Consider the following 25,989-nt stretch of genomic DNA (forward strand, 5'->3'; position numbering starts at 1 on the left):
ATGGAGCCCGCGGGCCTCCACAGCCGGCACGCGCCCGGCGCCCCTAGTCCGGCGGCCCCAGCCTCGGGGAGCGCCGGGCCGCCTGGGAGTGCCGTGCACAAAGGGTCACCACACACGGAGCCGCCCCTCCCCGTCTCCCCTAATCCCCACCTTCGAAGCCAGGGGCTTGGCTGCCAGGAGTCTGGGGTGTCTCTCTCCTCCTTTCCTCCCTCCCAGATCTTCTAACGGTAAGGGGAGTAGCTAAAGCACAGGGACTGCGCCCTCCGTGCCCCGGTTCGGAGCTCCGGGCTGCGGGCTGCGGGACGCCTGTCAGCCGCCCCTGCCCGGCGTGAACTTCCCGGAACCGGGGGATTTCTCCCTTAGCTCTGCTTTCGTAGGAAGGTCATGTGGTTGAAGGGACGTCGTGACCGCGGATGCTATTTCTAAATCTCGGGGGCAGTCTCTTCCAGAAGTCCTTTCGCTCGGCTGCTTCTGTGTCCTGCCTCCCGTAAGAAGCTGTGGTTTCTGTACAGAGTAACCCCACGGTTCGCATTTTGCACTGTGGGGTGTTTTTTTTTTTTTTTTTTTGTGGTTTTTCTTTTTGATCGTCTCAAACTAGATGCTTTTTTTTTCCCCGAAATAATTCCGGTGATTTTGATAGGGTGCTTATATAGGCGTCGAGACCCGCGTACGAAGACGTTCCTGAGTAAAAAGATGGTTAAGTGGTTATGTTCTGCTACCGGAATGTGAATCAAGAAATCCACCAGGGATTTTGTTGGTTTTTTTTCCCCTCCAGGCAAAAATGGGCTGGTTAGTTTTTATCTTTTTTTTTGTAGTTGTGTTCTTAATGCCCTGGTGTGTTTGTTGTGAGACCTCACCAGTTAAGAGTCTCCTTTTTTTATGCTTTAACGGTGGAAATTTGAGAGAGCGTTATTTCCTCCTGAATACTAGCCAAAACTAAGAGGGTTTTTTTTTTCTTGCTCATCATTGTTATCTCCATATTTAGAGTGGAATACACTATTATTTTTGTAATGCTTGATAACTGTTAACTCGTAAATTGAACAAAACAGTTCAGTTAAAACGTAGCTAAAAGTGTAAGATTGCAGAGCGTCACTGAACTAAAGCATATCAGAAATCAAACGTTGGCATCGACGAAGTTGATTTAGTCTGTTAGTGCAAATTTGATTTTGTTTTTTTTTTTGCCTGGAAAAAAACTCTGTAATAGTGATGGGGGTAAAAGGTGGAGGTGGAGCTTAGGGGTGTGGAGATACGGGAAGGGATTTAGTGTGTGCTGTGTTTTGGCTTCAGAGCATTTTCCCGCTTGTCAACCGTAGGAAGTCTGATCTAGGAGATCAGAAGAGATTTACTGTCAAACTCTGTTTGTTTATCTTGTAGGGTAAGCCCAATTGCTTATTCCACACCAGTGTATGTGGAATGCTTCTCTCATGTGCGGTCCTCCCGAGGAGAGTACACTCACCTTCCTGTGGGGTTGTTGCCTCCAATATGGGACACATTTTATTTACCTACTTCTATTGATAAGCCCACATGATTCAATCATAGAAAGCTTTTTAAAGGGTGACTAGTGTATGGCTACAGTATGCAATATTGTACACTTAGGGTTTTTATTTCCTTTTTTTCTTTTCTCAAAATGTCAGCCTTTGCACCTGTGGAGCCCTTAACTGCTACACAAGTCTTCTGCCTAAAGCCAGAAAGTAAAAAATTCCTGCTATGATTGTGTGTTCTGGTCTCGTCAAAAAATAAATAAATAAAAAGAGTTGAAGTGACTAACCCTGCTTTCCAGCAACAGAACGGGCTTTGGTCCCTTGTCTAAATCTATCAACCAGAAAGTTCTGAAAACCAAAACCTCTTGAAGTGAAGTGTTGCGACAAAAATATGACCAGACCTCATGAGAAGTCTGTATTTTGGATGTTTTGCAGAGCCAGTATTAATAAGTTTAATTATGGGGTGCCGCTCTTGGCCACTGGTATGTGGAGTGTTATGTAACGGTTTATGTATCTTATAAATTTTTTAATTCCAGTAAGTTCTTCCAAAATGTATATAATGCTTAGATTTTAGTTAAGGAATTGTGAACTTCGGTAGAATAATTTTGGCAGTACACGTGTACTTAAAAAACTAAGTAACTTAAGACATTTTAGTTTTTGCCCTCAGTAAATCCACTTGAGTTAACATAGAAAAAATAACTTCATACTGTATAAGTGCAGTAATGCAGATAGCTACAGCCTATTTGTAAGTATAGACATTTATCATCAAATAAGAAATTGTCACAGGATATGAGTTATTTTATACTTTCAACTCTAAAATGTAGATAGAACAGACAACTCATAATGCAACAAACTTACTTGGAATGAGAAGACAATATAATCAAAAAGAGTTCTGCTGTAGATATCAGACTTACCTGATTTTTTTTTTTAATTTTTTTATTTTTTTGACAGGCAGAGTGGACAGTGAGAGAGAGAGAGACAGAGAGAAAGGTCTTCATTTACCGTTGGTTCACCCTCCAATGGCCGCAGCGGCCGGTGCACCGCGCTGATCCGATGGCAGGAGCCAGGTACTTATCCTGGTCTCCCATGGGGTGCAGGGCCCAAGCACTTGGGCCATTCTCCACTGCACTCCCTGGCCACAGCAGAGAGCTGGCCTGCAAGAGAGGCAACCGGGACAGAATCTGGCGCCCCGACCGGGACTAGAACCCCGTGTGCCGGCACCGCAAGGCGGAGGATTAGCCTAGTGAGCCGCAGCACCGGCTGAGACTTACCTGATTTCTAATCTCCTCTGCTATTATGACCTTGTACAAGTTGCCCAGTTTTCAAGGCCTTGAGTTCCAGATGTACAAAGTGGGAAGTCTGGGATAGATGAATTTCCTAAGAGAGGTCTCCTGTAGTCCCAGCATTCTACCTGCAGCTAGTTAGTCTCAGAACTGTCACTTTTTAAAAATGTTTCTCACCAGAGTGGGCATTCGGCACAGCAGTTAACACACTGCTTGGAGTGTGCGCATCGCATATCTTGAGGGCCTAGATTCAAGTCCCAGTTGCACATGTGATTCTAGCGTCCTGCTAGTGTGCACCTTGGGAAGGAGTAGGTGATGGCTCAAGAGTGTGTGTGTGTGTATGTGGAGTGGTACTGGGGAGGGAGTATCTCTGCTTTCCACCCACATGGGAGGTCCACATTGAGTTATGGGATCCTGGCTTCAACCTGGCCCAGCCCTGTCACAGACATTTGGGGAGTGAACCAGGAGGTGGAACGTCTCTGTGTCTGTCTCTATTTCTCTGTCTTTCAAATAAGTAGATAAATTTTAAAAATGCTTACCAAGGACATGATCCCGTTTATTTCAAATCTCGTTTATCTTTCTGATGTAAATTTGTCATCTTGTTTTGGACTAGATAATACATAGTATATTAATATTGATATATTAATCATATTAATATATAATACTTTATTAATATATTAATATATAACAGTACATTATATATGTGGCATAAAAAGCCTACCTTCCACATCTGTCCCTCAGCCACCTATTTCCCTACCTAGGGAGCAACCAAGGCTGTTTCTTGTGTATTTTTCCAAAAAAAATTTTATGAATATACAAGTAAATAGGCACTACACGGTACATGTTTTCACTTGTTTACATAAATAGTACATGATATACAAGCATTTTACATACATTATTGTTCACTTAGAAGTTCTGTATTATATAAGGTGTTTCATTCTTTTTGTGATTACATAGTATTATATAATGCATCATTTCATCAGTCTTCTCCTTTAGAACATTGTTTTAAAGATCTTAAAAGCAAGTAGGCTAGTAGGCTGGTGCCTTGGCTTTCTTGGCTAATTCTCTGCCTGTGGTGCCGGCACCCCAGCTTCTAGTCCCAGTTGGGGCGCCAGGTACTCGTCCCGGTTGTCCTCTTCCAGTCCAGCTCTCTGCTGTGGCCCAGGAGGGCAGTGGAGGATGGCCCAAGTGCTTGGGTCCCTGCACCCATATGGGAGGCCGGGAGGCAGTACCCGGCTCCTGGCTTCAGATTGGCGCGGTGCCGGCCATAGCGGCCATTAGGGGAGTGAACCAATGGAAAGGAAGACCTCTCTGTCTCTCTCACTGTCTATAACTCTCTCTCTTTCTCTCACTGTCTGCCTGGCAAAAAAAAAAAAAAAAAAAAGCACAATGAATAACTTAATATATTCATCACTTTCCACATATGTGAATATATCCACATCCTAAATAGTGGGGGTCCATCTGCTTTGATGTGTGTGTTCCCTCTACCACTATAAATCTCATTTAGTGGAATAGTGATGCTACAGCAATGTGCTGGGAGGCAGCAAGCCTTGGCTCAAGTACTTGAGTCCCTGTCCACCATGTGGTAGACTCAAATGGAGCTACTGGCTGATGCTGTCATTTGGGGAGTTAACTGATACATGTCTCTCAACCTCCCTCTCTCCTTTTCTGTCTCTGTCACTCTGCCTTTCAAATCTTAAAATAAAAAAAAAAAAAATTCAGTATATGAGATGAATCACCTGAATAGCTAGTTCTTTATTTGAGCCCTAGACAAAGCAGGTAGTTTGTGTTTAGGGTCTTTCTCCTAAACAAATAAGTTTATAAATCTTTAAACACTTAAATTTTGCAGCCAAGCAAATGTTACAGTGAGAGGTCTGTGGGAACTAAGACCTACTGATGTTACAACAGTTATTGTTCATTCCAGGCCGCATGCTCATTGATTGCTACTTAAACTAGTGCTTTTGTTTAGAAGTTTTTGCCATGCATATATAGCTAAATTTGTGTATGATACAATTTCCCATGTATTCTCACTTAGCAGCTAGAAAACTAAGCTTGGGCAGTTTAGCCTGGTTGTTAAAGACATCTGCATCCTCCATCAGAGTACCTGGGTTCGATACCTGGCCCTGGCTCCTAACTCCAGCTTCCTGGTGATGCAGACCCTGGGAAGCAGTGATGATGGCTCAAGTAATTGGGTTCCTGCCATCTGCATGGGATACCTGGGTTAAATTCCAAGGCCAGCGCTATAGCACAGCAGGTTTACGCCTTGGCCTGAAGTGCCGGCATCCCATATGGGCACCAGTTTGAGGCCTGGCAGCTCCACTTCTAATCCAGCCCTCTGCTGTCACCTGGGAAAGCAGTATAAGATGGCCCAAGCACTAGGGTTTCTGCACCCACATGGGAGACCCAGAGGAAGCGCCTGGCTCCTGGCTTCAGATTGGCGCAGCTCCAGCCATTGTGGTCAATTGGGGAGTGAACCATTGAATGGAAGACTTCTCTCTCTGCCTCGCTTCTCTCTGTGTAACTCTGACTTTCAAATAAATAAGTAAATCTTGAAAAAAAAAAAAAAATTCCTGACTCCCTCCTTTGGCCTTCACTCTGCTCCATCCATTGGGGAATTTGGGGAGTGAACCAGCAGGTGGGGGCTCTTCCTGTCTGTGCCTCCCAAATGAATAAAAATTGAAAACTAAACCTAAAAGAAGTAAATACTTTGCTCAGATTTACGTGATAAAGTGACAGACCTAGGGCTAAAGCCTTCATCCTCTAGTTCAGGGCTATTTCCAGTAAATCGCCCACTTGGAATTGAACATGCCTTAGCTCCAATAGTAGGTGTGAGAATACACAGTGGTCAGGGACTATTTTGTGTATATTTTCTCTGCCTAAATTCTAAACAACCTGAGTTCAGAAATCAGCAGCGTGTTTTTCCAGGGACAAAATAACATTCCTTAAGTACTTGTTGAAGTAATCATACAACATGCTGATTAGCAATCAGGAGCCCTCCAAATCAAAAAATTAAGCTCATATAGAGAAGCTGTTTTCCTAACTGGGACACAGTTGTCACTTCAAGATAAATTCATCAGTCATAAGGACTAGAAAAAATTTAGGATTATTTGGAAATGGTTAGTCTTGCATTCCCAAGGGTTCATGCCATCGTTTAGTCAGGAAATGTAAAGCAGTTTGCCACCGGGAGAGGAGAAGTAGTAGAAACAATAGCAAAAGAATTGAGACGTGGAAGGTTGGGCATGTACCATAATAACTGTCCCCCTGAAGCTAGCATTGGAGCACGTGTCCCCTCCCCCTTCAGGGCCACAAGTCCCTCCTGCCAGTGCTTTTCCTTCTCGTCCTGTAGCGCTCTCCACCCTATCTGAAGGGCCATCTGTCCTCTACTATTGTAGTTCTGTATTACTACCTATTATTTGTTTTCCTTACAGCACACTGTGTGTCTTGTATGTCTGTATATATTTCTTTCTCTGTGCTAAAGGTCAGAGAGGGCAGAGACTATGTTTTGTTCACCGTCATGTATTCAGTGCCTGGTACATATGGAGATACTTGTTGATTTATGATGATCTTGAGCCTCCAGTTGCCAATTGACAAGGTTGACCAAACCCACTCTTCAAATGTGATGTTTTCAACAGCATGTTTCCTCATGTTCTTAACATTTGCTAGCTCAAATGCGTATGTGATTGGTATACCTCTTTAAGAAAAATATTAACTTCTTCATTAACAAGCTTTTATTAAGTGTGCAAGGCATTGTGCCAAGTGTAGAGAGAATACAAAGGTGAATACTGGAGGATTCTTATCCGTAAGGGAAGTAGAAATATTTGTAAGCAAACAGCTTTCATATAAGGCAGAATGAAACAAGTACTCACTAGGAGTTGTATAAGCAGTGTTCTGTAGAATCAGTGGGAGAAAAAAATGATTACTTTTAATTATAGGAAGGGCCTCATGGAGTTGAATTTTTTACTGGGGTCTGGAAGATAAAAAATCAAACTGAAATCCCTATAGATAAAAATGGATGAGTGTTTAGTTTCAGTTTTTTAAAAGTTGTTAAAATAGTAATATTGACCACAAAGGATTCTTTTAAAGCATTGTTATAAAGCCATCTTTAAAAATCTCAGTTAAAGGGGGCTGGTGCTGTGGCATGGTATGTTAAGCCTCTGCCTTTGGCACAGGCATCCCATATGGGCACTGGTTCGTATCCCGGCTGCTTCTCTTACAATCCAGGTCTCCCACATGAGTGGTAGGGGCCCAAGGACTTGGGCTATCTTGTGCTTTCCCAGGTAAATTAACAGGGAGCTGGATCAGAAGCAGAGCAGCCACCACATTGCCAGCAGCCATTGATTCATCATTTTTCAAAAAATGGTTTTTAAGTCAGTGAAGGTCTTTAGGATACCATTCTCTGACCACATCACTAAATGTGGACTGTTTTGTGATGCTCTGATGGGATTTTTAAGTTTATTTTTGCTGTCCTACCATTGTTTTCTTGAGGCAATATAGATTATCTCTTCCTACTCTTCCTTAAAAAAAAAAAAAAAGAAAGAAAAACATATGCTTTAGTCACATACCTGATTTCAGCTGGGCCACTTACTAATCCGGGTTCTGCCACTTTCCATTTTTGTTTTCAGACAAAATACTTGACCTCCCTGAGGCTCAATTTCTTTACAAAATGAAAATATCTACTAATCTCACTTCTGTTATTTAACTCGTTTTGTGACCCCAGGCAAATTATTTCACCTCTCTGAGCCTCAGCTTTTCCATATACAAAATGAAGTTACCTTAAGTTAAGTTATTATTATTATGTAAAAAATGGCGTCCAGCAGTTCCGCCCTGACAGCTGAGCCCTCACCCTCCTTCACCTCCTCTAAATTCAATGTGTCCTTGAAATTTAAGGTTAGTGTGCTGTAACCTTTCCTTTGGCAGCTGCTAGCAGTCTCCTCTTTTCCAGAACTGTTGGCACTCATCATTTATACCATGGGCTCTTTTTCTTTTTTTTTTTTTTTTTTTAAGATTTACTTATTTTATTTGAAAGAGTTACACAGAGAGGGAGAGGGAGAAAGAAAGAGAAACTCTGCCATTTGCTAGCTCACTCTCCAAACTCCTGCAACAGCTAGAGCTGGGCCAGGGTGAAACCAGGAACTAGAGAAGGAAAGGCAGAGAGAGAGAGAGAGAGAGATCTTCCACCTGATGGTTCATCCCCCAATTGGCCACAACGGCCCGGAGCTGTGCCGATCTGGAGCCAGGAGCCAGGAGCCAGGAGCTTCCTCTAGGTCTCCCACAAGGGTGCAGGGGCCCAAGGACCGGGGCCATCCTCTACTGCTTTCCCAGGCCATAGCAGAAAGCTGGATTGGAAGTGAAGCAGCCAGGTCCCAAACCAGCGCCCATATGTGATGCTGGCACTGCAGGTGGAGGATTAATCCACTGTGCCACGGCGCCGGCCCCCTCATTTTTTTTTTTTTTTTAAGATTTATTTATTTTACTTGAAAATCACAGAGAGAAGAAGAGGCAGAGAGAGAGAGAGGTCTTCCATCCGCTGGTTCACTCCCCAGATGGTTACAACAGCCAGAGCTGTGCCTGTTTGGAGTCAGCAAGCCGGAAGCTTCTCTCAGGTCTCCCACTTGGGTGCAGGGGCTCAAGGACTTGGGCCATCTTCTACTGCTTTTCCCAGGCCATAGCAGAGAGCTGGATCAGAAGTGGACCAGCCAGGACTCAAACCGGCACCCATATGGAATGCCAGCCGTGCAGGCAGTGGCTTTTCCCGCTATGCCACAGCACCAGCCTCACCAAAGGCTTTTAAGTGAGTACTGGGAACTGGTGAAAGCTGCAGTTGAGAAGTGAGCACTGTGGCACTGCAGTTAAGACGCTGCTGTTTGGGACGCCTGCATCCCATATGTGAGTGCCTGGGTATGAGTCTGCACTCTAGATTTTTGCTAATGCCCACTTGCAAAACAGCAGGTGATGACTCAAGTATTTCTGTCCCTGCCCAGTGCTGGCTTTGGCTTCTGCCAGACGTGGCCATTGTGGCATTTGGGGAATGAGCCAGCAAATGGGAGATCTCTTGGTCTCTATGCATTTCAAATAGAGAAAATAAATATTAAATTATGGGCTCACCTTTTAGTTTCCTTTTCTGCAAACTTTTTGAAGTACCGAGGTATTTTAGTTTATCCCCCAATTATAAACTCCATGGGGGCACAAAATGCTTAGTGTAAAGGTTGATAAGTAATGCGTAAGTTTGGGTCTAGTTAAGTCAGATAGATGAAGATTGAAATGTAAGTTTAATTACTAAAAATGAGGCTCACGGCAACAGTGCACTTCCCAGTACTGCACTCCAGAATTAAACAGATTTAAACCTCTGTTTTCTCTATATTTAAAAATAGAGGGGTGGGCAGATGGGCATGTAGCTTAATAATTATTAATCAAGACTCCTGTTAGTATTCTCACATCCCATACCCAAATGCTGGGGTCTAGTTCCAGCACTGGCTCCTGACTCTAGCTTCCTGCTAATTCACATCCTGGGAGGCAGCAGGTGGTGGTGTAAGTGATGGGTTTCCTGCCACCTACATGGGAGACATGAACTGAATTCCGAGTGCCTAGCTTCCATCCCAAGTGGGGGCCATTTCGAGCATTTGGGGAATGAACCAGATGGGAGTGAGCTCACTTAGCACATGCCCTCTGTGTCTCTCAATCTCTCTCCCCTCTTTTGCCTTGCAAATTTTTAAAAAACATTTTTAAAAACATTTTTATGTTAAAAAAAAAAGTTGTACCCCTCTAGTTACTGTAAGTAGCTCAGAAAAGTGTCTTTCTCCTGTCATCCAAATTCTAATTGGTTAGCAGAGAGGAGGTAACAGCCTCGAAATTTCTTTTCTCAAACTTGCTACCAGATCAGCCCTGCAGGAAGAAGGTAATGAGAGAGGAAAGATCAGCCACAAATGGTACACTGAGGAAGTTTACTCTATGAAGAGCTTTCATGCCCTCAACAGTATAGAACAGGTATTCACTAGTAGATCTTTTAAATACTTTGTATCATATTTAAAATACTATATCACAGGGGCCAGCTCTGTGGCACAGATGGGTTAAATCTACGGCCTACAGCATTGGCATCCCATATGGGTGCCAGTTTGAATCCTGGCTGCTCTACTTCCAGTCCAGCTTCCTACTAATGCGCCTGGGAAAGCAGAGGAGGATGTCCCAAGTACTTGGGCCCTTGTACCCACGTGGGAGACCCAGAGGAAGCTCCTGACTCCTGGCTTCAGCTTGGCCCAGACCTGGTCATTGAGGCCATTTGGGGGGTGAACCAGTGGCTGGAAGACCTCTCTCTGTCTCTGTAACTCTGCCTTTCAAATAATTCCTTAAAAAAAATACCATATCACAGTATTTTGAATACCTAAATAAGAAGTTACGAAGTTATAACTTCAACCAGTTAAACCAGTATATATCATTGTCTTGGCTCTCATATACTGTGTAAAGGAGTTAAAACATCAGTATATCATTTTCTTACTTTCTGATGGTCAGGAGTCTGGGAGTAGCTTCGCTGGGGGCTCCAGTTCAGTATCTCTCCTTTGGTTGCAGCTAATTGAAGGCTGCTTGAGTGTCCCTACAACATGGCAGCTGACTTTCCCAACAGAGTAAATGAGAGCGAGGGAGAAATCACAGTGTCTTCTACAGCCTAGTCTCAGAAGAGACCTGCCGTCACTGTGGGGTATTCTAGGAGTCCACAACCCCCTGATCCAGGGAAGGAGGGACCTGCATGGGGGTGTGATTGTCGTCAGGAGCTAGGACTTACTGAAGGCCTTCTTGGATGCTGCCTTCCCCAGTTACATTACATGTTGGCTTGATTCTCCGCTTCACAGAGCAGGTAGTTCAATAATGTTTGATAGCTCAATGAAATTTTTAAAATGTTAATAATAGTTTTGTGAAATAATTGTATTTTTATATAAGGTTGTATAATTTCCCAGGTGGAGAATCGATTGAGAGAATATGTCTGTAGCGCAGTGGTCCACTGCCAGCCCTTCCTTCCCATCTAGCAGGCTCTGTGTCTAAATTGGTGGTTATGTAGTATGATCAAGGACTGTGCTCGGATGCTTGCCCTTCCAGATAATCTGAGAATGTTCAAGTGATCAATAGCAGACTTACTATAAGGTGATAATAGCTACAGTTTTGCCTTACGAAGTGTGATTCCCGTGTTCTGATAAGTCAAGTGAGTGTTTTGTTGCAGTGGTAATCAGAGTGGGGTAGACTGCATGGCTAGTCCTCCCTGAGATAGTTAACAAATCCAAAGGAGTGGCAGACCATTGTTGTAAATGACTACTGGTGGACTGATTAAAATCCTAATGACAAAACACTGCAGAACTCCAAGTAAGTGAAATGATTAAGAATATAACAATGTCATATACTATGCTAAATAAGCTTAGATTTTATAAGAACAAAAAGAAAAACATAATGTAAGGGGAAACTTGAAATGTTCTTTTAACTGAAGAGTATGCAATTCACTTGTCCTCTGTCTTTACAGCTTCTCAACACACTAGAAAAGAATAATTTGAAGATTATGGTAGAAGGTATTTTAAGATAAACTGACAATACTTTAATGTTCTTTGGAGTTCTAACCATAAGTATTGTTGGATCAGTTTGCATCTTAAGTTGCGTAAAGAATTTACACATGGATGACCAGTTGTAGAAGTCCAAATTACTATAATCTGTTTCCCGTCTGAATGTGGGCCGCTTACCACATGGAGGAGAGCATAGAGCGTGCCAGCACAGATCCGGAGAACTCATTCGGATGTCAGTTTCCAGTCAGGTCGGCCTCTCTGACAGCAGCTTTCACCCTCAAGTATTAGGAGGCACTATTTTGCTAATCAGGAAAGAAATTTTAGGAAATTCATTTTAGTTTCCAGATGTAATTTGTCATGATTAATCAATAAAATGATGTGTGGGAACTGATTAGCTTTAAGATGAGCTCTCCCATGAATTCTTATGTTAAGTGAGAGGTGGAACTTGTTTTGTTTTTGTTTTTTTTTTTGCCTGAATATGGAGTATATAAGCCTTTGAAGTTGCCCAGTTGAGTCTTCTGAGCTAGTAGGGTTTGAAAAACAGAAACCACCACCACCTTGGAATAAATTGAAGATTTTCATTTTAAATGGAAGGGCAGAAATATTTAGGAAAGCTGAGAAATGTGAACTTTAGAATATTGTGCCAGGAGTAATAAATAGGTCACCCCCCTCAAAAATGCCCTTTTCAAGGGTGGGCGTTTGGCACAGTGGTTATGACGCCACTTGAGGAGCCCATGTCCCATATCAGAGTGCCTGGTTTTGAGTCCAAGCTCCACTTACAGTTACTCTAGCTTCCCGCTGCTATGCACCCTGGGAGGCAACAGGCGATAGGTCCAATAGTTGGGTCCTTGTCACCTACCCACATAGAAAACCCAGATTAAGTTCTTGGTTTCCATCTTCCATCTGGCTCAGCCCCAGCTGTTGTAGGTATTTGGGGAGTGAACCAATGGGCGACCCCTCTGTGTGTCTGTGTCAGCATTGAGGGGAAATGTGCAGCATTTGCCTTTCTGTGTCTGGCTTCACTAACGTGGTGTCGTTAAGTTCCATCCATTTTGCTGCAGATGGGACTACTGTGCTGTATGCAGTCCATCGATAACCAGAACATTCTACAGTGCACGACTATAGTCAGACTCCCTGGTCCAACATTGTCCATTGCACTTCAGACTCATGTACCCATCTGCCTACCTGATATACTTGTTTGTTGCCCAGTAGGCATTTGAGGTTTAAATGTGCCAAATACATGTGTTTATATGTGCCATCACTCAGGTCTGCTCACTCCCAAACAAATGAGGTATTGATCCCTATCTGCTACTCCCACAGTTCTTCCTTATCTCAAAATGAGGAACTTCCATTCTCTGATTATTGGGGCGAGAAACCACCACGCCAACTTTGATTCCTTTTTTACCTCTAGACCTAACATTTAATCTCTCAACAAATATGGCCAGCCCTACTTTTAAATATATCCGGAAGCTAAGCACTGTTCCAGCTTTCACCTCTGTCGTCTTAATCCAGACTACCTTCTGTCACAGGTCATTTCAGAGTGTTGCACACTCTGGGGCCAGTGGTATTGGAGGAAAGGGCTGACCTGTGCATCAGGCATTGTAGGATATTCAGCAGCTTCCCTAACCTCTACCCGCTTGATGCAAGTAGCAACCCAGTGGCACAGTCATGACAACCCAACCAGACATTGCCAAAATGTTTCCTGGGAGGCACAGTTGCTCCTGGTTGGGAGCCACTGGATTATCTAAATATCTTCCTGCTCTCTGCTCCTTTCCCTGTCTTCTTACAGTTTATTTTCCATCCAGCAGCCCATGTGTTAGATAAAAACAATCCAGTATGTCATTCCTTTGCACAAAACCTTCCAATGGCTTCCGGTCCCTTCAGGGTCAAATCTGTAAGTACCTACGTATCCCTTCCCCACCAACCAGTTAACTCTCTCTCTTTCTCTTTCTTGATCTCTTGCTCCCTCAACACAGAGAGAGCAGCTTTTTCTCTCTGAAAATTGAAAAGGGTACCACTTCCCCAGTTTTATTTTCATTCACTGCATCATTGTCACCACTTGTTGAATGAGTGGTAAGATGAGAAGTATAATTGTATTGTTCAGTAACAAGGTAAATTGCTAATCAAGTCTGAGAATATCAAGAAGGGCTGAACACCTAAGTGAACCTCAGATTCTATGAAGAATTTCTCCCATAAAAAATAAAGCCTAAGACCTAGTCTGTGAGTGTAGGAGAGAAGAGGTAGTAACAGGAAGTTGGGGATTAGGGGGTGGCAGGCACTGTGGCACAGTGGGAGACCCAGAAGAAACTCCTGACTCCTGGCTTTGGATCGGTCCAGCTCCAGCTGTTGAGGCCAATTGGGGAATGAACCAGTGGATGGAAGACCTCTCTCCTCTGTGTAACTCTGACTTTCAAATAAATAAATAAATCTTAAAAAAAAAAAAAAAAAAAAAAAGGAAGGGGGGAGGAGGAAAAGTGGAACAAGTAACAGGCCCAATTTTGAACCTGCTCTGGGATATCTCCTGAAGTAGAATTTTGTTTTTATTTTTTTTCCTTTAATAGCAGAGTTGGCAGGGATCCAAGCACTTGGGCCATATTCCGCTGCTTTCCCAGGCACACTGGCAGGGAGCTGGATTGGAAGTGGGGCAGCCAGGACTCGAACTGGCACTCAATATGGAATGCCAGTGTCACAGACAGCAGCTCAACCCAGTGCAACACCATGCCGACCCTCGGGGAGGATTTTCTTCTGCCAGGCATCAAAGAGACATCTGCACTGTAGACACAGATTTTCAAATAATAAATATGTAAACATGAGAGAACATTTACATGTCAGAACTGGAAGGCAAACCTTGAGATTTTGTCTGATTAGTGGGGGAAAAAACTCCCTAAACAAATGCCACAGAGAAAACTATAGGAGAAAATGAAAAAAAGATGGGAGACTGCTGATGGTGGTTGTTTTTTATTTTTTGAAGACAAGGAATGACAAGATAGGGTGGTTTGCTCTCTGTCCCTTAGGGCTCTCCCCATCACTGCAGTCAGGTTTAAGCCAAGAACTGTTCTCAGGGATGACTGAGGGGTTGGTTGCAACAGACAAATGAAGCCACCTGGCTATAGCACTCACAGAGGTGCTCAAGTCATTTTCAAGGCTTCAGAAACTTGTCTTATTACTTAACATCATTTGTAAGTAACTGAAACATTCTTTGATCTCAGAGCGGCGGGGAGGAGGGGGAGCTTTCTCATGGAGCTACAGCCAGTGGGCAGCTGACCTGCAGCTGAAAAGTCTGAGGTGGCCTCAGCGACATGTCTGACGCATGGCCCTCACGCCTCCCCACCCCCCACCTCTCTCTCTCTTTCTCTCTTCACTCCTCATTCATAGCCTTTTAACAGGGCAGTAAGAACAATCCAAGAGGGCAAAAGCTCCAAGGCCTCATAGGGGCTTACTCTCAGAAACCACACATCACTCAGCTGCATTCTGCCACATGTGTGGGGATTTACTCATTATAACCTCGCAACACTGCTGTAACAGGTGGCTAAACGAGGGCCCTGGGGTAGGTGTGTGGTGTGTGGTTAGCCTGCTTCCTGGGTCCGAGTTACTGCTCCACTTCCAGCTTCTTGCATACGTTCACCCTGGGAGGCATCACGTGATGGCTCAAGTACTTGTGTCTCTGCCACATGTGGAGGGCCAGAGAGAGTTTGGAGCTCCTGGCTTCAGCTCGGCCTGGATGCTGTGGGCCTAGAGGAGTGAACCAGCAAATGAAAGATATTCTCTCATAAAAATGAAAATAAAAACTAATAAATGAAAATAAACATTTACAAATGAGTCAGTGAAACAAGGACACTAAAGCTCAACTGTAGTGATTAGGCCACAGCTCCCCCAGGGTGATCCACAGCACCAGATGTGGGTTTTGGTCTCTCCTGTCAAGCTCTGGTATGTTACTTTACCTGAGCAGATTCCTTTACCTGTAAAATGGGATTAATATTACCATACAGAATGATTTTTTAGGATTGAATGAAATGATTTCTGAAACATCTTAGCAGAATGTCTGATTCCTAACAGACACTCATAACCCTTGATTTCACCACCTTTTTTGTCTTAGCAGGGTCCTTTGTTGGATGAGAAGGTGGTTTTGTACGTGCTGTTTATCTCATTGACTTTAAACTAAACTTGAATCACCTAGATGGGAATCACTTTAAAGGAGACAGTGATTAACATTCCAGTAGCTGAGCAGTAATAACGAAAAGTCCATTCGATTGAGTTAGTTATTTGAAGACCGTAATCTAGGCTTTTCTACCTTGAGGTGTTAGTGGCCAGTGATCACTTAATATATGAGTTTGCACTTTCAGGGGAAATAAAATGCCAGTGAGAATACAACAGGAGGGTACATAGTGAGGACGCTGTGATCAGGGAGGAAACTTAGCGCTGCCTTTGTGGCCCTTCCACCAGGCGTGTTGTCTCATGGTAACTCACAGCATCCTGTATACAATTTATAGAGTCTGAATTTCTGTGCAAGAGGGAGAGAGTGCTTTTAGTAAGTTGAATTAATTATGCTATATTATTTCATTTGGCTATGTGACATTTAGATTAGCATGAAAGCAGTGCCTGTACTGTGAATCCAAACTACAAGGCTGCAAATTAAGGATTGGACCTGTTCTGGGCTGAATTGTGGTCTGCCCAAAATGTATGCATACATACATACATACATATAGATTCAATGTGGTCTGCCCAAAATGTATGCACACGGGGGGGGGGGGGGGGATATGTTGAAGCCTTAACTCCCAATACTGAAGAATGTGCCTGAATCTGAACATGGGACCTTAAAGAGGTGATTAAATTAAAGTGTGCCATTCAGGGTGGGCCCTAATCTGGAAATGTGTGCACATAGGGAGGCATCTAAAACAGAGGGCCAACCATTGAAGACGTTTTTAGAAGACAGCTGTCCCTAGGCCATAGAGAGAGGGCGCAGAGGAAAGCAGCCTGGCCCATCCCATGCTCTCAGCCTTTAGCCTCCAGGACTGTGGGGAAGTAGAGCTCTGTCGTCCCCACCGACAGGCTGTGATATTTGTATGCCAGCTCTGGCAAATTTAACACAGGGCTCATTTCTCCCCCTCACCTAGTGTGTCAAATATTTGGGTTTCAAAACCCAAACTCTGTCATAAAAGCAGATCAGGAATGGATTATAAAGAGGCCCTTTCTCCTGATGTAATCAAATTGAGTTACACGACCTGGCATTAGAAATAACCATGTTAGAAGAATCTTCATTTGGCCACCAGCGCTGGGACCTCTTTCCTCCCCATTGTTCTGTCAGCCTCGCCCTACCTTGTACCGCCCGCTCTACCCCACTGCAACGCACGTGCAGACCCGGAGCCAGCTCTCTTACCTTCACTCCCTGTGTTTTCAGGTCTAGTCCCCCATTTAATAGGCTTTCGTCGTTTTTCCTAAGCAACAGGAAAATCTGGCATGCTTTTCTGTCGTCACTTCAGACAAACCACATGTGTAGACCAGCTGAAGGGAAAACCTTAGCACTTAGTGAGCACCTGTTTTGTGCTAGGCGCAGCGTTATCCACTTTACATAAAACATCTCCTTTAGTGAGAAATCAGCAGTGGCCCAAATGCTTATTAGCCCTGCCATTATCAGATCTGCAGTACCTGGTAGTTAGGAAAAGCACCGTAATTATTTAAATCTGCAGATGCAGACCTTTTGTGAGATGTGAAAGCAGCACAACCCTGGGCTACGTCTGTTTAGAGTGAGCCTGGAAACAGTCCTGCGAGCGTGCCGTGACAGGAGCAATAAGCCTGAAAGGAGAGGCACTGAAGGGAAAAATGGGAGAAGCTGCTGACTTCTGGACTGTTCTGTGAGACTTCTGAGAAGGGACAGCTACTCTAAGGACCTGGGGAGCATTCCCCGGCCTGAGAGAGGATATGTCCCATCTACCAGTGAAAAGCCTGAAGTTGTTTCCTTGTGTTTGGAATGGCTGTGGGAAAGGAACCCCAAAGAAAAGATGCTTATCAAACCTCTACACCGCAGGTCAGACCATGAGTCATGTGGACTGAGGCCTGTTTCTCTATGTCCCTTGGGCTAAGAAAGGTTGCCATGCTTTTAAAAGCTTGTAAAAATACTTGCAATGGGGGCCAGCACCGTGGCTCATTTAGTTAATCCTCCACCTGCAGCGCCTGCATCCCATATGGGTGCTGGGTTCTAGTCCCAGTTGCTCCTCTTCCAGTCCAGCTCTCTGCTGTGGCCCAGGAGTGCAGTGGAGGATGGCCCAGGTCCTTGGGCCCTGCACCTGCATGGGAGACCAGGAGAAGCTCCTGGCTTCGGATCGGCGTAGCTCTGGTCATAGCAGCCATTCAGGGGGTGAACCAATGGAAGGAAGACCTTTCTGTCTCTCTCACTGTCTAACTCTATCTGTCAAATAAAAAAAATAAACATGCAATGCCAAAGTCTTATACGACACACAAAGCCTGAAAAACACTTACTGTCTGCCCTGTGACCCTGTGGTGTGGAAGTTGGCTGTTCTTTGCGTAGACAGTCAATTGGTGCTTCCAGTGGGAAGACTAGTGGCACACTGTGTGAACAGCTGAGTGCATGAGATCTTCCCAGACATTTGGAGTAGCTGGTAGAATCTCCTAGTTTCAGACCTTCCGGAAGGTCAGAGGCTCCTCTCTCCTGTGTTAGTCTGTTGGAGTTGCTGCAGTGAGGCCCCCACAAGCTGGGCGGCAAGGACCACGGGGATGTGGTATCTCACAGTCCCCGAGGTCAGACGTCCAGAATCATCTGTCGGCAGGGCTGGTGCCTTCAGGGGACTGTGAGGAGGAATCTGGTCCACGCTTCTTCCTAACTTCTAGTGGTTTGCTGTCCATCCCTGATGGTCCTCGGCTTGTAGACGCATCACCATCAGCACCGTCCTCAGCTGCACCTGCTGTTCTCCCTGTATGTTTCCATATCCAGATTTCCCCGTAAGAACGCTGGTCACCCTAATGACCTTGTCTTAACTTTATCACCTGCAAAGACCCTGTTTCTAAACCAGCTGGCAAAAACTTGGCGTAAGATCAAATTAAAGGATAAGTTCACTTTGATGCAAGAAAATGTTGAAATCCATACTGTTTTTTCATCACACATATTTTGGGCAGTTTTTGAGGACCCCCTGTTATGCATGGTCTTAGAATTTTTTGCACCAATACTAAACTTATTTTTTAATTCTGTTTTCTGTGAACTTTTTAAAAAATATTTATTTTAGTTATTTAAAAGTCAGAGTTACAGAGAGAGGCAGAGACAGAGGGAGAGGTCTTCCATCTGCTGGTTCACTCCTCAGATGGCTGCACCAGCTGGAGCTGGGCTGATCTGAAGCTAGAAGCCAGGAGCTTCTTCTGGGTCTTCCTGGGAGGGACTCAAGGATTGGGCCATCATTCGCTGCCCTCTGTGGTGCATTAGCAGGGAGGTGGATCAGAAGTGTAGCCTCCAGTACATGAACTGGCGTCCACGTTGAATGCCTATGCTGCAGGCTGGGGCTTTAACCCACTGGGCCACAATGCCAGCCCCTTCCATGAACTTTTTGAAACAACTGTCTGTTGAGGCCTAAGACTAACGTCTTTTGGGAGGGACACAATTTAACTTCAAAGCCTTTGTTTTACAGATAAAAACAGAGACACCAAGAAAGAGTAAAGAAGTCACTCAGTTTTTTTTAAAGATTTATTTATTTGAAAGTCAGAGTTTTACAGAGAGAGAAGGAGAGGCAGAGAGAAAAAGAGAGAGAGGTCTTCCATCCAATGGTTCACTCCCCAAATGGCCACAACGGCCAGAGCTGTGCCATTCTGAAGTCAGGAGCCAGGAGCTTCCTCTGGGTCTCCCATGTGGGTGCAGGGGCCCAAGGATGTGGGCCATCTTCCACTGCTTGCCCAGGCCATAGCAGAGAGCTGGATCAGAAGTGGAGCAGCCAGGACTTGAACCAGTGCCCACGTGGGATGCCAGCATTGCAGACAGCAGCTTTACCTGCTACGCCACAGCACTGGCCCCATCAGTCAAATTTTTTTTCAGTTATCTTGGAGCAGAACCATTATTAAAATAAAGGTACACTACTAGTCCCGTATTTGTTCATCTACACACATTACATGATAATGCACAATTGATTGGAGTGTAATGAGGTTTGAATCAAATGTAGTAATTGTTTGTACTCGTTGCATTATTCCAGTCTTCTTTCATATGCCTCCCGTTAATCATAAAGGAATAATAAATTATACATGGGTCAGAATTAATCCATCATTTCTATTACTGAAATAAGCTCATCATACAGCAATGTTGGGTTAAAACCATCTTGTCTATTCATTTCACGACTCATGGTGTGTGTGTGCTAGAGAGTACCTAAGCCTCACGGTAGAGCATAGGCCACTCTGAGGGTGTGGGAAGGCTAGGGAGCACCTGCAATGATCTGGATCTGAACACGGCCTGTTTGAGCAGGTGCATCCACAGGTTCTAGTCTCATCTCCATAGCTTTGTCCTTTGACAGATCACTTTCTTAAGTCTCAATTCTCATTCCTTACAGGAAGGGATGAGATTTTCAAAAATCCCATGTAACTCTATAGAGTTCCATCTCTCTGATCCTGGGACTTGGATGATACACTCTGACATTTGGGTTGCCTATTGTTTAGGAACAATATACTTGCTTCCCACTATGTATACATGGTAAACTCCTATACAGACTGAGACAACTTGGCCAGCTTGCAGTAGTATTTGTAGGTGTTGGTAGTAGGGACCCATTATCTGCTTATAAAAACGATGGTCCAAGTCCTTGGGCCACCGTACCTGCGTGGGAGACCTGAAAGAAGCTCCTGGCTCCTGGCTTCGGATCAGCGCAGCTCCGGCCGTTTCTGCCATCTAGGGAGAGAACCAACGGATGGAAGACCTCTCTCTGCCTCTCCTTCTCTGTGTGACTCTGACCTTCAAATAAATAAGTAAATCTTTAAAAAATAATTTAAAAAAAAAGATTTATTCATTTAATTTGAAAGAGATACAGAGAAAAAAGAGAGAGAGCAATCTTCCATCTGCTGCTTCACTCCCCAAATAGCTGCAATGGCTGGGGCTGGGCCAGGCTGAAGCCTGGATCCAGGAGCCTCTGGATATCTCATTTGGGTACTGTGGCCCAAGCACTTTGGTCATCCTCCACTGCTTTCTCAGGCTACCAGCATGGAGCTGGATCAGAAGTGTAGCAGCCAGGACTATGGGATGCCAACACTGCAGGTGAAGGATTAACCCAAGAAGTAAAATTAAAAGGTTGTACCTCAGGGATAACCTAATATTTCTTACCATTGGCATACCGAGGAATTGAGTTTGATCACATCTCCTTTCTGCTCCTTTGGTATTTGCTCTCTTTTATGTAGCCTTTGGTGGTCACCAGCCTCCAAGGTACCTTCAGCTATTCTTGACTGTTGTTCATGCTGTTCTGAAGTCCCCTTCAGAGTAAGTGGGGTTGACCTGTGGAACCCATAGACTGTTGTGTGACTTCTGAGGCTGAGCCCTCTTGGGGAAGTCATCTGCCTTGTCATGGGAACGTTCCTGCTGCCCTGGGGAAGGGGCCACGTGATAAGTCCCAACACCCTGCAGTTGCTGGCGGGCTTCTGCGTGAACCACCAAGGACACGAGTCTCACAGCCCTGTCAAACCCTCAGAGGACCACAGCCCGAGCCGACTTCCGGTCTTAACTGAGCAAGAGCCACCCTGTTGAGTTGCTTCTGGATTCCTAACAGTAGAAGCTTTATGAAAAAGTAAATGCTTGTTGTTTTAAGGCACTAAGTTCTGGCACGGTATGTTCTGCAGCAGGAGATCATAATAGCACCTTTGTGGTGCTTTCTTTCCAGATCATTGTTTGGATCTTTATTTCCCACTTGATTTTTAGATAAAGGGTAGACTTTCGTGTCTTAACTCATTCTTGTAGGCAAATATTTCTTACATGGAATGTGATTGATTTGGATCATGGCCAGCACATCTGGGTTATCCCCAATGCTTCTGTTTGAAACAGTATAAATCATCTCTACCATTTTATTTTTAAACAAATGTGGTCATTTAAGTGGATTTCCTTAAAAAGAATTTAGTGTTTGAAACATGCGAATGAAACACAAATACAACTGTTGCATGAGACTTAGCATTTTAACAAGGGTCTGGGGAAGGCCAGTGGATCCAGGAAAAACTGTTACAGGAGCTGGAAACCGGGAGGATTTGCTAGATGAAGAATGCCCTGTGCTTGCTTGCGTGCGTTTATTCTGTATTTGATAATCATTTCAAATGTACAGATAAGTTGAAAAAAAAAAACACAAATAATACCTGTATACCTTTCATCTGCCCTTGAGATTCTGTCTCATTTACCTTCTCACTTTTGCTCATGTGCACTCCTGCTTACTCTCTCAATGCCGGTGTGTGTAGATAACTCAGGTGTATGTTTATAACTCCACACACAAAGCATTTCTTTCTAAATCATTTAAGGATTACTTACATACATCAAAGCCCTGTATCTGTAAATTCTTTGATATATGCAATTCCTGAGAATTACAGTTAGCAACTTTGGTAAATTTAACATTGATCTTTTACCATTTATAATCCAATTTTGTCAGTTGATCCAATAATGTCCCTTACGCCATCCCCCCGGTTCCTGGAAGAGGGTCCAGTGTAGGGCCATACATTTAGCTCCATGTCTTTCGTCTTTTTTGAGTCTGGAACATTTCCATAGCCTTTATGACATTGCTGCTTTTGAAACATTAGACTCAGGTTTTGCCATCTATAAAATACCATTTTCAGTGTTCTAAATGTGAAAACAGAATTCTATCTAATGGATCCATTTAAAACAAAATTTAGGTCAAACGTAAAGTGTGAAAGAATCATTAGAAGTCAAAATGAAAAACCAAAATGTGTTGTAGGACCAACTCCCTAGAAAATATTCGGAGTAAGGTAGTCTTCAGCCTTTCAGTCGTCAGCTCAACAACTGTATTAAAAAAAAAAAAATCAAGAAATGTCTGGACATGGAGGTGACCTTACGTGGGTCTATTTCATTTTGACATGAGCTTTGCTCCCCAGAGAGCCAGTGATCTCTTCCTGAGGAGATGAAGATTTTCTTCCAACTCCTACCAAATTTATTCAGCAAACATTAAATTCTTATTATCTGCCAGAACTGGGATGGACCCTGGGAATGCAAAGGAGACTGAAACATAGATTCGGTGTGCCAGGCTGGATGTTAAAGGATAGTCAGAGGGGCCGGCGCTGTGGCGCAATAGGTTAATCCTCTGCCTGTGACGCCAGCATCCCATATGGGACTAGTTCTAGTCCTGCTCCTCTTCCAATCCAGCTCTCTGATGTGGCCTGGGAAAGGAGTAGAAGATGGCTCAAGTCCTTGGACCCCTGTGCCCCATGGCAGACCCAGATGAAGCTCCTGGCTCCTGGCTTCGGATCAGCCCACCTCCAGCTATTGTGGAGTGAACCAGTGGATGGAAGACCTCTCTCTTTGTCTCTTCCTCTCTCTGTAACTCTGCCTCTCAAATAAATAAATAAATCTTAAAAAAAAAAAAACACAATTGCTAATGTCATTTAAAAAAAAGGATAGTGAGAGTCAGATATGTGACAAGGCAGGAGGCGCCTCTAGGGACAGGCTGGAGGGCCAGGCCTGAGCGCCCCTCACTGCTCCTCAGAAAGTCCCTGGTGCTCCTAGACACGGCACATCCATCTGCAAGAAAGCTTTCCTTGCTGGTGCTGGGCATTGTCACCTGTTCTGCTGCATTAAAAATGACTGAGCTGTATTGATGAGTTCAGTTACAGGCAATTCCTTGCAAAGGACTAGGGGATAATGAGATGATTTCTTTTAATACTTGAATGCTTGAACTGTTGAACTTCTTTTGTGTTTTTTTTTTAATAGCCTAAATTTTAAATTTTGTGTCTGTCTGTTTATACATCACTCCTGACAGGATGAGGCTACTCCAAAAAGTTCATGGAAAATGGAATTAAAAGTTTGCCTTAAGCAAAAACACTTATAAAATGCATGGATAATTTTCTCCTCGTGTGCATTTTCCTATTCTTCATTCTGCATTCTTTCAATTCTTTCATAGTCTTCATTTTTCAGTCTTCATTTTCTGAAGACCCCTTGTATGCATGAAATTTAAACTTCTTTGCACTAAAATAGACTTGTTAAAAAACAAGTTTCATTTTTCATGAACATTTTGAAGTACCCTCATATCATGGGTGAATGCGTAAATATTGTTTTAAGATGAAAAATGTATTTTTACAGTCTGAAGACAAGGGAACTTTGCATGTTCTCTTGCTGTGATCGTAGCTGGGGCCTTGTTCTGGACTTTTTCCATGTGGCAAGATCGTAAGCAATTCATCTCGTCTGAAGACTTACGCACTGTCAGCCACTCAACCCTGTGGGCCTGGTTTCTGTAGGGAAATGTCATTATGCAAGGGCTGCCAAAAACACGATGAATTATGCCCGCGAATAAATCACTGATTTGCTGAAGCTGAGATCATTTCTAGTGAGAGTATCACTATAGACAATTCCCATTTTTCTACACACAACATAGTAGAATGGCTACGGTTGTACTATGTAGAAGTTGTGTCACCTCTGGAGATGGATTGTTTCCATGTCATTCTTGAATAATGAAAATGTAAATAGTTATTAATTCTAAATTCCATCTTGTGTATATTCTTAATACTATAACTAAATTTTACACCAAAGCAAAGAGCTCTGATTTTATATTGTCAGAAATTTGACTTTAAGGATGAGAGTTTTGTGTAGTGGTTAGGCAACTGCTTGCGGCACCAGCATTGTGACATAATGGGTTAAGCCACCACCTAGCTGCCTCCTACCAGGCCAGAATCCCATGTAAGTGCCGGTTTGAATCCTGGCTGCTCCACTTCCAATTCGGGTCCCTGCCAATGAGCCTGGGAAAACAGCAGAAGGTGGGCTAAGTACTTGGGCCCTTGCACCCATATGGGAGCTCTGAATAGAATCCCTGGCTCCTGGCTTTGGCCTGGCCCAGCCCTCGCTGTTGTTGCCATTTGGGTATGAACCAGTGGATGGAAGACCCACTCCCACCCTACCACCCCCGTAGCTCTTGCCTTTGGAATAAAGAAAGAAATCTTTAAAAAAAGAAACTGCTGCTTGGGATGCCAACATCCCATATCAGAGTGCCTAGGTTTGAGTCCCAGTCCTCCTCCCCTTTCCATCTTCCTGCTGGTGCACACCCTGAGAAGCAGCAGAGGATGGCTCAAGGCTCGACGAGCTGGGTCCCTGCCGCATGCATGGGAGACCTAGATTGTTTTCCAGCTTCTGGCGTCAGCCTGGCCCATTTCTGTCTGTTATGGGCGTTTAGGGAGTGAACTAGCAAATGAAAGATCTTTCTATGGCTGCCTCTCTGTCTTTCTGCCTTTCAAACAGATATATTTTTTAAAAAAAAATTTTTTTAAAAGAAACGTGACTGTGGATGGTGTGGTACAGTGGGTTAAACTGCCACTTGTGACACTTGCGTCCCATATCAGGTAGTTTGAGACCTAGCTGCTCCACCTTCCATTCAATCCAGCTTCCTGCTAATGCTCTTGGGACAGAAGCAAAAGGCCTAAGTACTTGGGCCCCTGCCACTCATATGGGACACCTAGATGGAGTTCTGGCTTCTAGCTTTGGCTTGGCTCAGACCTCGCTGTTGCAGCCATTTGGGGACTGAACCAGTAGGTGGAAGACCTCTCTGTCTCTTTCTCTCTCCCTTTCAAAATAAATAAATCTTAAACAAACAAACAAAAAAAAAAAAACTTTAAAAGGCACCTAGATAACAGAAAGGAATTGAAGACCCACAAGCCTAATCTAAGAGAAGAGCAAACGTGTGGAGATTTTTAAGTGATTAGATAGGAGTCCTTGCCTTTGTGTTGAAAAGTATTGATCAAAGAAAATTATTTTATTAATAACTATGTATTTTGATCAAATAGTTCTCGAATGTGACCTTCAAAAGAAGACAACTAATTTTAACAGTTTGCCTCCTATTAAAACTGAGAGGAAGAGAACACTGATTCCTTTCTCCCATGCAGTGGACTGTAGTATGGACATAGTTAGTCTTTCAAACTGGCTTTGTCATTGAGCTGCACACTACAGGGCAACATGGTGAAGCATGAGGGAACCTGTGAGTGGGATTGTAAATGACATGTTGATTGCTTAGAGGTTATTATTTACGTAATATCTAGTGAGAGTTGACTCGGTTGTCTTAAATTTAAAAATCCCTGTTGCTTTTGCACAGAGCTTAGAGAGCAGAATGCAAAGTGTTTTAAATTCCTTAGTCCAAGGGGCCGGTGCTGTGGCTTAGTAGGCTAAGCCTCTGCTGTGGTGCTGGCATCCCATATGGGCACCGGTTCCTGTCCTGGCTGCTCCTCCTCTGATCCAGCTCTCTGTTTATGGCCTGGGAAAGCAGAAGATGACCCAAATGCTTGGAGCCTTGCACCCGCATAGGAAACCTGGAAGAAGCTCCTGGCATTGGATCAGCTCAGCTGCAGCTGTTGTGGCCATTTGGGGAGTGAACCAGCGGATGGAAGACCTTTCTCTCTGTCTCTCCCTCTCTCTGTAACTCTCTCTCAAATAAGTAAATAAATCTTTAAAAAAATTCCTTAGCACAATATATTATATAAAATCGTCCAGCATTTCCTTTTTACGTCAAAACTGGTTGAATA

At 43.9% G+C, this 25,989-nt stretch overlaps 2 protein-coding genes across 6 annotated transcripts in view; one reads left to right on the top strand and one right to left on the bottom strand.

Moving 5' to 3' along the window:
* The window catches only part of USPL1 (ubiquitin specific peptidase like 1), a 91,509-nt gene that overhangs the window by 41,577 nt on the left and 23,943 nt on the right, over window positions 1-25,989 (bottom strand). For all 5 annotated transcript variants that reach the window (XM_070049063.1, XM_070049062.1, XM_070049061.1 and 2 more), the window contains exon 1: window positions 151-25,989. This exon is cut by the window's right edge and continues 23,943 nt beyond it. The gene's annotated coding sequence lies outside the window, so the exon portion shown is untranslated. The remainder of the gene's footprint in view (window positions 1-150) is intronic.
* HMGB1 (high mobility group box 1) overlaps window positions 1-25,989 on the top strand; it is a 157,998-nt gene continuing 132,009 nt past the window's right edge. Inside the window, exon 1 of the mRNA XM_051831724.2 lies at window positions 1-227. The gene's annotated coding sequence lies outside the window, so the exon portion shown is untranslated. The remainder of the gene's footprint in view (window positions 228-25,989) is intronic.

This window comes from Oryctolagus cuniculus, chromosome 9, assembly GCF_964237555.1.
Source record: "Oryctolagus cuniculus chromosome 9, mOryCun1.1, whole genome shotgun sequence".
NCBI lineage: Eukaryota > Metazoa > Chordata > Mammalia > Lagomorpha > Leporidae > Oryctolagus > Oryctolagus cuniculus.